The following is an 8,452-nucleotide window of genomic DNA, read 5'->3' as shown; positions in this document are numbered from 1 at the left end:
CTATGTGTAAAATGGGGACCTGTGCCTGCCGCAATGTGTAAAATGGGGACCTGTGCCTGCCACAATGTGTAAAATGGGGACCTGTGCCTGCCACAATGTGTAAAATGGGGACCTGTACCTGCCGCTATGTGTAAAATGGGGACCTGTGCCTGCCGCAATGTGTAAAATGGGGACCTGTACCTGCCGCTATGTGTAAAATGGGGACCTGTGCCTGCCGCAATGTGTAAAATGGGGACCTGTGCCTGCCGCAATGTGTAAAATGGGGACCTGTGCACTATAAAAGGGGGCACATGGCTGGGCACTATAAAAGGGGGCACATGGCTGGGCACTTTAAAAGGGGGCAGATGGCTGGGCACATATAAGGCAGGTGGAGCGGTAAATTTTGGATAGACCTACAGATACAACCGGCCCTTTGATGGGGACCAAACTGCTGATGCGGCCCCCGATGAATTTGAGTTTGACACCCCTGGTCTAAAGGGTACATTTACTATGTAGCACTTTCGGGAAGATGCCGTGCCTGGTTTTGTATTTTGCCCCTTTAAACCCAGGACACGTAAGAGTCCTATAACGATCAACTGGTTACAGATTAGACAACCTAGGTTTATTTTACAGGATAAATCACAAAGAAAGGTGCAGGGCATAGACCTGGTTGTCTAATGCGACGCAGACAATTTATGACGGCATTGATCACCTGGTCTTTTGGAGGATGACATCGCTCAGTGTGCGATCCAATCCAAATAGAGGTCACATTGATTGGGCAAAGCACCAACTCTTATCCCCACCCATCGATTATGCAGCAAGGTGGCTGCACTGTAAAATATATATTATGTGCAAATCCATTCTGCTGGCCAACATTACGTGGTGTTTTATAAGGCAGGTTTGTTGAGCCGTATTCAATGTAGAGCTCACAGGTATGGTTTTGCTAGCCAAAGATGTCGGAGATCTTACCTGTATTCCTGACGCCTCTCCAGGGGCAATAAAATGTTGCAGAGCTGTTGCTAAATTTGGTGCAAAACAAAAAAATTATAAATTAAATTTCTCCTACGTCTTAGTGGATGCTGGGGTCCATTTTAGTACCATGGGGTATAGACTTCCGCAGGAGCCTTCGGCACTTTAAGACTTTTCAACAGTGTGAACTGGCTCCTCCCTCTATGCCCCTCCTCCAGACCTCAGTTTAGAAAATGTGCCCAGGAGACTGGATGCACACTACTGGAGCTCTACAGAGCTTTGCTGGCAAAAGACTTTCTTAGGGTTTTTATTTTACAGGGAAGCTGCTGGCAACAGCTTCCCTGCTTCGTGGGACTTAGGGGGGGAAGTAGGAACCAACTTCTCAATTAGTTAATGGTTCTGCTTCCACTGACAGGACACCATTAGCTCCTGAAGGGTACTGAACACACCCCAAGCCTGGCCAGCGTTCACTCCCACAGCACTGCCGCCACCCCCTAACAGAGGCAGAAGTCAGAAGGCTGGTGAGTATATTACCGGAGTCCTGCAGAGAGGGGATCCTCCGGTCATCGTTGGCGGCATACAGGTACACGCGCAGCGGCGGGATACTGCGCGCCATGTCTCTCAGCACAAGGATGCAGAGCGCGGGGTGCATTCTGAGGGCATGTTTTAAAACCTTACTCTCACTGGCAAAAAGGGTACATACATGCACAGCCGCTGATGTGCCATCCCCAGCCAGTATAAATATTACATTGCTGAGGCTGAAGGGCGGGGCTTCTCAGACTTGCCAGAACACTCACTGGGTGCCATTTTCTCCTGCAGAAACTCCAGTGTGAAGCTCCTGGACGCTGTTTCTCCTCATGACAACGCTGATACAAGTACAGGGTGTTATAAAAGGGGCAGTGTGTTCATTATAATTAGGTCTGTGGGCCTATTATTGGAATATGCGCTGTAAGTGGGTAATATTTCCACAATTCACAATAAGGCGCAGTGTGTGGACTGGCATATCCCTCTGTGTGTCTCTGACAAACTTTAGTGTGGGTCTGTCCCCAATAGCTCCCGTGTGTGTGTGTGTGTGTGTGTGTGTGTGTATATACAAGTGTGTAACATGTCAGACATTGGGGAGGGTTCTTCCCAGGAAGAACCCATTTTAGATGCACAAGAGGGTAATGTGGTGGCCCTTCCCTCTCAGAAGGAGCCGGAGTGGGTGAGAATGTTGCAAAAGAATATGTCAAAATTCTCTGAGTCTGAACAACAGACTAAATATTGGAGGCAGTCTGTGGAGGATGCACTGTTTACTGACCCCTCCATATCATCCACTCGGGTCCCATCCAGTTCCCAGAAAAGGTCTTTGGCCCAGATAATGCAAGGGGACACAGACACAGATTCCGACTCTGACGTCGACACTGGGGATTTGAGAGGGGTAGACCCCAAATTAGCCAAAAGCATACAATGTATGATAGTTGCTATAAAGGAAGTGTTGGGGTTTCCTGAAACAACACTTGTCCCTGAGGAAAAGGATTATTTTAAATTAAATAAAAAGCAGGTTGTGACTTTTCCTCCTTCAAAGGATTTGAATGTGTTCTTTGAAGAATCCTGGCCTAACCCTAAGAAGAAATGTACCCTTCCCAGAAGGATACGTGTAGCGTACCATTTCCCTGAGGAAGACAGGCACAAATGGGAGACACCCCCAATGATAGACACCTCAGTTTCTCGGCTGTCTAAGAAAATAGTTTTGCCTGCCCCTGGTTCAGCCTCTTTAAAAGATCCAGCTGACCGTAAATTAGAAACAACCCTAAAGGATGGGGGGGGGTGGCTTGGTGGCTGAACGGATAGGAAGCACTCTCAGAGTGCTCCTGAGATTGGGCTTCTGAATCCCCCTTTATACAGTTTATTGCCCCTGCTTTGTGGCCCCCCACGACTGTGCTCATATACACTAGACCCCTCTGGTGTTGGTGGACTCCAGCTGCGGAATCGGGGAGCCGGTTTCCCGGCTCCTGCGGGTTGCGGCCTGTTCGACGGCATCAGGCCGGGACCTCGATTACCTGCCACCGGGGGTGCTGCGGACGCCGGCGACTAGACCCTCGGGTACCGTGATCCCCGCTGCTGAACCCGTGCCCGACTGCAAGGAAACACTGTGGACGCCGGCCCTGTGGTCCCTGCTCTAAGGCCCCGGGTGCCTGTGAGTGCGGCGGCCATTTCTAAACGGGAGGACGGAGCTACAAGATCCCGCGACATCATACGGGATCACAACCCGGCCGGGGCCCGCAGGTTTGCTGGGGTGAAGGGATCGCCGCTGGTGCCGGGATCATCTCAGCGCTGATAAAGCCGCTCTCCCCAGCGCTGCATAGTCCCTGCTCTCTTCGGCGGGTGGGAGATAAGCGCCGGAGCCACATAGCTGCCACTTGCTCCTGGTGCTTCACCCTGCCTGACGGCTGCTCTAAGGGACAGCAGGTCTTTGGGTCACATTGCATTGCCAGCCGCCCTGAGAGGAGCACAGCTCTGGCATACACTGCAGCTGCTGGCTCCCTGTGCTGCTTGCTGACAGCTATATTGCAGTTTCAATAGTGGGGCTCTTGTTTCTCCCCCCTGGCGCCACAAGGTCCTTGCTCCCTCTGACCTGCAAGGAAACGACCCCTGGACCACACTGCAACCACCCATCTTTGGCGATGCTAACTATCTGTTGACTGCCCTGAGGAGATTCCGGTGCGTTTATTGATCCCTATTCCCACCTCTGACAGTTTTTGCTCCTCCTGGCCAGTGGAGAAACAAGTTCAGGGGCGACACTGCAGCCGCCTACTACCTAGGGCACTGACTGCCCTTCATCTACCCGGAATGCTCGCCTAGTAGCACGAATTGTCCTACCTGGACCGCGGTGGGTTTCTTTATGCCTTTCCCATTTTCTACTTAACATACTTCTTACAAGCAACATCTGTGTCTCCTTTTACATTTGTGATTCCCCGTCTGCCCTATCAATCCTCCGTAATGGCGCAAAAAAATAAGAAAAACACACAGGCCCCCACAAATTTTTTTGGCTCGAAATCTAAGGGCCCTCCGCCTGCTTTGCTTACGGACTCTCCTTCCTCCCCCTGTTCTTCTGAGACGGGTATAGATCCGCAGATCCAAGCAGTTATGACCAGTTTACTCGAGGGGGTTCAATCTGCCTTTAAACAAGAACTCTCCACGGCTATTGCCGACTTCAAGTCTGATCTTACGGGCCTTGGTACTCGTACAGACGCTCTTGAATCTAAGACGGATGACCTCTGCCGCTCTCAGCAACGTCTTGACTCGGAACTCTCTAGACTTCACGATGAGATGGAGGATCTCAAAGAACGTCAAGAAGATCAAGAGAATCGCTCCCGTCGCAATAATTTGCGCATACGCAACGTGGCGGAGTCAATTCTTAGCTCCGCTCTACCATCCTTTTTGAAAGACTTGTTTCAACACGTATTGCCTGATCTCTCGGATGGCGACTGTCTTTGTGATAGAGCTCATAGAGCGCTCCGGGCGAAGCCTGCTCCGTCTCAACCGCCCAGGGATGTTATAGTTCGTCTACATTATTTTCGCTCAAAGGAACGGATCCTCATGTCGGTTCGAGACTCCCCAGTTATCGATTTCCGAGATATGCAACTGCAGGTTTTTCTGGATCTGGCCCCGTCTACCATTCAAAAACGACGAGATCTACAACCAGTTACTAGGATACTACGACAGCATCAAATTCGCTATAGATGGGGATTTCCTTTTATGTTACAGGTTACGGCGAACAACTCCACTCACTCCGTTAAAACTTTGACTCAGGGTCAGGATTTGTTGGCTAAACTTGGTCTCCTCCCTATCCCGTTAGATGATGGTGAGACTGCCTCCTGCTCTGGGCCAAAACGCCCCATGATTCCTCCCCCTGAATGGACAAGGGTAACTCGTCATCGCAACGGCACTAATGACCCCCCTTGATCTTAGCGGACACTTTCAGAGCTAATCAGATAGTTCTCACTGTTTTAGGGATGTATCCCCCTATACCATGTTCTATGCTGACGGGTGGAGACTCTGGTCTCCCTGTTGTTGTCCTTTTTATTTTATTATTTTTTATTTTTATTTATTTATTTATTTATTTCTCCCCTTGCGAATGATTATTAGTTCTGATATTGCTTACCAAACTTTAATGTTTGTTATGTGTTATGCTTAGTTTTATGTTATTACGTTGAGCTTGCTCTTGTCGCCTTATTCCCCTTTGCCCCCCCCCTTTTTTTTTTCCCCTTCCCCCCTCCCCTTCTTTTGCCTTCACCCCCCTACCCCTCCGTCTCCCCCCCCCCCCCCCCTTCTTTATGACACAGTACGTTTTTCTTTTTACTGTATGTTTTGGGTTATCTTGCTGAATTTTCGGCCATTCCACTACCGTGGTCCGGGCGGACCTGCTTCTCCTGTATTGGGTTATTTTTGTTCCCGCTACCCCCGTGCTCCCTTTAATTGTTGTTTAGAGTATTAATGTTTAATAGTTTAATAACTGTGCAGCGGTCCTTGAATGGGGCCCTCCGTTTCAGGGTTTTTTCCCGTATTGGTCCTTTATTACTTTCTCGTTGTCTGCATCTCTGCTCCTGATTTCTTGCTGTTCCTTTTTTTCCTTCTTTTCTTTTCTTCCTCGGGATGGGTTTCTATTGATTCTTTACCATTCCTTGGTATCACATGGCGCTTAAAGTGTTTTCTGTGAATGTTAACGGGCTTAACTCTCCCAAGAAACGTACAGTGACGTTATCCGCCTGTCGGAGAGAAAAGGCAGATGTGGTTTTCCTCCAGGAGACCCACTTCACTGGTACACACTCTAGGCTTCAAGGTAAACAGTTTACCCAAACTTTTTTTGCTTCTGCTGACTGTAAAAAACGGGGGGTTGCTATATTGATTCACCGTAACATCCCATTTGTACATACTACTACCATTGCTGACCCTGAAGGCCGATATATCATAGTAGTCGGCACGCTTCGCACAGAAATCCTCACACTGGTGTCAGTATACGCCCCTAATCAGGATCAATCACGTTTTTTTCGCACCCTTTTTCTACATATTCATAGAGTAGCGCAGGGCCATATTACTCTAGGTGGGGACTTTAATACTGTGCTAGATCCTCTCTTGGATAAATCCAACCCCCCGAAGAGCAAGAAAGACGCATCCCCAACTGAAACCTCTCTCACTTTAACATCCTCCCTTGCAAGACTTAATCTACATGACACCTGGCGTCTTAAACATTCCACTGCTAGGGACTACACCCATTTCTCCGCACCTCACCAGCACTACTCTCGTATAGATATGATCCATGTTTCTCAATCACTCACGACATTGATTTCTGATGCAGGCATCACTCCCTGTTCGTGGACAGACCATGCAGCGGTATATATTCGATTGGAACTCTACAGAACCCCCAATACGGCACGCAAATGGCGCCTAGACGACACCCTTCTTGCGCATCCCTCCACTCTCTCAGACACCAAATCAACCCTAAAATATTTTTTTGAGGAGAATATCTCCCCGGAAGTTTCTCCTAGTCTTGTTTGGGAGGCACACAAAGCCACTATTCGTGGTCATTTTATTTCTAAGGCCTCAGCCATACGTAAGAAAGCAGTACAGGAAATTTCCTCATTGGAATCTCAAATTTCTGCGCTCTTAGCTCAAGACAAGAATGCCCCGAGTGATCCTCTACTGTCCCAGATAGACAACCTCAAGGGGCAGTTGAATACTCTTTTGTCACGAAGAGCAGCAGCTATACTACAGAAGCTCGGTCAAAAATTCTATGATAAAGCAGATAAAATAGACAGCCTCTTAGCCAATAAGCTGAGAAGTAAACGAGCTACTGGAATGATAGAAAAACTGCACTCTGATACATTAAATGCGCTCACTTATGACCCTAAACTGATGGTAGAGGAATTCCGGAGCTTTTATAGCTCCTTGTATAATCTCCCTGTCCCTCCTCTCTCCTCTGCCGGTCCAGAGGGAGTATGTTCATACTTATTGGACACCCCCTTACCGTGCCTGACGAAGCGGCAGATTTCTCTTCTCAATGAGAATATCTCGTTGGAGGAGACGGTTGCTGCTATCAAATCTATGCAGTCGTCGGCTGCGCCTGGCCCAGATGGCTTCACCGCCCAATATTACAAAACATTCACTACGGAATTAGCCCCTTATCTCACTTCGCTTTTTAATACTGTTCTAGAGGGAGCATCGTTTGCGCCGGCAACGGTGCAAGCTGCAATCGTGGTGATTCCGAAACCAGAGAGAGATCCCACGCAATGTTCCAATTATCGCCCGATCTCATTACTGAATGTTGACCTTAAGATTTATGCAAAAATTTTGGCCAACCGCTTGGCTCCCCTACTCACACAGTTGATACACCCAGACCAAGTGGGCTATATCTCTGGCCGTCAGGCCTCCGATAATACCAGGAGAGCCATAGATTTAATTTATTCTATTCATAAACAAAAGCTACCATCATTGTTACTAGCACTGGATGCCGAGAAAGCTTTTGATAGGATATCTTGGTCCTTCGCTTTCTCGGTACTCAGAAGGATGGGCTTCTCTGGCAAATTTTTGGAAGGTGTCTAGGCGCTTTATAGATCCCCTACTGCCACAGTCTTTGTTAATCGCCTCACCTCCTCTACTTTCGGAATCACTAATGGCACCAGACAGGGATGCCCACTCTCCCCCTTGCTGTTTGCCTTGGTAATGGAACCGCTGGCAGCTAGGATCCGTGCTAATACGGATATAGCTGGGGTGCGGGTGGGCCCTTCTGAACATAAAATTGTTTTGTATGCTGACTATGGGGGTCATTCCGAGTTGTTCGCTCGCAAGCTGCTTTTAGCAGCTTTGCACACGCTAAGCCGCCGCCTACTGGGAGTGAATCTTAGCTTCTTAAAATTGCGAACGAAAGATTCGCAATGTTGCGATAAGACATCTCTGTGCAGTTTCTGAGTAACTCGAAACTTACTCGGCATCTGCGATCAGTTCAGTGCTTGTCGTTCCTGGTTTGACGTCACAAACACACCCAGCGTTCGCCCAGACACTCCTCCGTTTCTCCAGCCACTCCCGCGTTTTTCCCAGAAACGGTAGCGTTTTTTCACACACCCATAAAACGGCCAGTTTCTGCCCAGAAACACCCACTTCCTGTCAATCACATTACAATCACCAGAACGAAGAAAAAACCGTGAGTAAAATTCCTAAATGCATAGCAAATTTACTTGGCGCAGTCGCAGTGCGAACATTGCGCATGCGCACTAAGCGGAAAATCGCTGCGATGCAAAGTAATTTACCGAGCGAACAACTCGGAATGACCCCCTATGTTCTCTTATCCCTTGGATCCCCAACTCAGTCGTTGCAACCACTTCTTTCTGAAATTGATCTCTACTCCAAACATTCCGGTTATAAAATCAACGCGAGTAAAACTGAAGTGCTGAATTTTTACATCCCTGGCCCGATTAGGCTCAATTTGGAAAATTCCTTTCCATTTCAATGGCACAAACAAAAA

Source organism: Pseudophryne corroboree, chromosome 3, assembly GCF_028390025.1.
Source record: "Pseudophryne corroboree isolate aPseCor3 chromosome 3, aPseCor3.hap2, whole genome shotgun sequence".
Taxonomy (NCBI): domain Eukaryota; kingdom Metazoa; phylum Chordata; class Amphibia; order Anura; family Myobatrachidae; genus Pseudophryne; species Pseudophryne corroboree.
The sequence above is the reverse complement of the archived record's forward strand: the minus strand, read 5'-3'. Positions refer to the sequence as shown.